Source organism: Coregonus clupeaformis, unplaced genomic scaffold, assembly GCF_020615455.1.
Source record: "Coregonus clupeaformis isolate EN_2021a unplaced genomic scaffold, ASM2061545v1 scaf0191, whole genome shotgun sequence".
NCBI classification, from domain to species: Eukaryota; Metazoa; Chordata; class Actinopteri; order Salmoniformes; family Salmonidae; genus Coregonus; species Coregonus clupeaformis.
The window spans coordinates 310,001-312,500 of NW_025533646.1; the positions used below are offsets into that span (position 1 = coordinate 310,001).

General features: G+C 41.1%; 1 protein-coding gene across 2 annotated transcripts in view; it reads right to left on the bottom strand.

The window, feature by feature from the left end:
* b3galnt2 (beta-1,3-N-acetylgalactosaminyltransferase 2) overlaps window positions 1-2,500 on the bottom strand; it is a 62,538-nt gene that overhangs the window by 37,511 nt on the left and 22,527 nt on the right. The gene's annotated exons all lie outside the window — the stretch shown is intronic.

The following is a 2,500-nucleotide window of genomic DNA, read 5'->3' on the forward strand; positions in this document are numbered from 1 at the left end:
TCTAAAATGGACTAAATAACAAAATGTCCTCATCAATCTACACACAATATCCCATAATGACAACGCAAACACAGGTTGTTAGAAATGGTTGCAAATTCATAAATAAAAAACAGAAATACCTTATTTACATTACTATTCAGACCCTTTGCTATGAGACTCAAAACTGAGCTCAGGTGCATCCTGTTTCCATTGATCACCCTTGAGATGTTTCTACAACTTCATTGGAGTCCACCTGTGGTAAATTCAATTTATTTGACATGATTTGGAAAGGCACACACCTGTCTATATAAGGTCCCACAGTTGACAGTGCAGGTCAGAGCAAAAACCAAGCTATGAGATCGAAGGAATTGTCCGTAGAGCTCAGAGACAGGATTGTGTCGATGCACAGATCTGGGGAAGGGTCCCAAAAAATGTATTCAGCATTGAGGGTCCCCAAGAACACAGTGGCCTCCATCTCCAGAAGATTGGAACCACCAAGACTTCCTAGAGCTGGCCGCCCGGCCAAACTGAGCAATCGGGGGAGAAGGGCCTTGGTCAGGGAGGTGACCAAGAACCCGATGGTCACTCTGACAGAGCTCCAGAGTTCCTCTGTGGAGATGGGAGAACCTTCCAGAAGGACAACCATCTCTGCAGCACTCCACCAATCAGGCCTTTATGGTAGAGTGGCCAGACGGAAACCACTCCTCAGTAAAAGGCACATGACAGACCATGAGAAACAAGATTCTCTGGTCTGATGAAACCAAGATTGAACTCTTTGGCCTGAATGCCAAGCGTCACGTCTGGAGGAAACCTGGCACCATCCCAACGGTGAAGCATGGTGGTGGGAGCATCATGCTGTGGGGGTGTTTTTCAGTGGCAGGGACTGGGAGACTAGTCAGGATTGAGGGAAAGATGAACGGAGCAAAGTACAGAGAGATCCTTGATGAAAACCTGCTCCAGAGCACTCAGGACCTCAGACTGGGGCGAAGGTTCACCTTCCAACAGGACAACGACCCTAAGCACACAGCCAAGACAACGCAGGAGTGAATGTCCTTGAGTGGCCCAGCCAAAGCCCAGACATGAACCTGATTGAACATCTCTGGAGAGACCTGGAAATAGCTGTGCAGTGACGCTCCCCATCCAACCTGACAGACCTTGAGAGGATCTGCAGAGAAGAATGGGAGAAACTCCCCAAATTCAGGTGTGCCAAGCTTGTAGCGTCATACCCAAGAAGACTCGGGGCTGTAATCGCTGCCAAAGGTGCTTCAACAAAGTACTGAGTAAAGGGTCTGAGTACTTATGGAAATGTGATATTTTACACTTTACACAGTAGATCAATAAAAAGGTACAACGCTAGGTTCTCTCTCTCTCTCTCTCTCTCTCTCTCTTCTTCCACCTAGGTTCTCTGTTCTCTCTCTCTCTCTCTCTTCTTCCACCTAGGTTCTCTGTTCTCTCTCTCTCTCTCTCTCTCGGTTCTCTCTCTTCTTCCACCTAGGTTCTCTCTCTTTTTACTCTCGACAAAAGGCAATTAAACGCAAAGTATCAGAGAGAGCGAGAGAGAGACTGCGAGAGGTTTTAACCAAAGCAGATGTTTTTAACATTAGTGGGAAGTGACCATCAGTGATCAAGATGCTTTTAGTGCTAACTTTATTTTAACTGTATGTTAACACAGGTCATCAAAAAATGTTAATTAACATACACTAGCGTTTCTACAAATGGTGCCCTATGGTCTTGGCACGTGCGCTCTAGCCAACAGCTCGCAGACACAGTGTGGGTAGACTAGTCTACATGATGAGATTATTATGGATAAGAGCCAGAATATTTGTATTTGTCAAACGACAGTCAAGCATTTAGTGCACAACTTTTGACCAGGGCCCATAGTGCTCTTAGTGCACTACGTAGGGAATAGGGTGCCATTTGGGACTCAGACTATACTTTAAAGTGAACAATTCATGTTCCACTTAGTGAGAGCGGTGACCTGAATCTGTTTAAAAAAAGCTGTTTGATTTTGTCTCCACCAATCACATGAAGCCACTCACAGGATTTGTCCCAAATGGCACCCTATTCCCTATATTAGTAGTATAATATTATTCCCTATATTAGTAATATAGTATAATATTATTCCCTATATTAGTAGTATAATATTATTCCCTATATTAGTAATATAGTATAATATTATTCCCTATATTAGTAGTATAGTATAATAGTATTCCCTATATTAGTAGTATAATATTATTCCCTATATTAGTAATATAGTATAATAGTATTCCCTATATTAGTAGTATAGTATAATAGTATTCCCTATATTAGTAGTATAGTATAATAGTATTCCCTATATTAGTAGTATAGTATAATATTATTCCCTATATTAGTGGTATAGTATAATAGTATTCCCTATATTAGTAGTATAGTATAATAGTATTCCCTATATTAGTAGTATAGTATAATAGTATTTCCTATATTAGTAGTATAGTATAATAGTATTTCCTATATTAGTAGTATAATAGTATTTCCTATATTA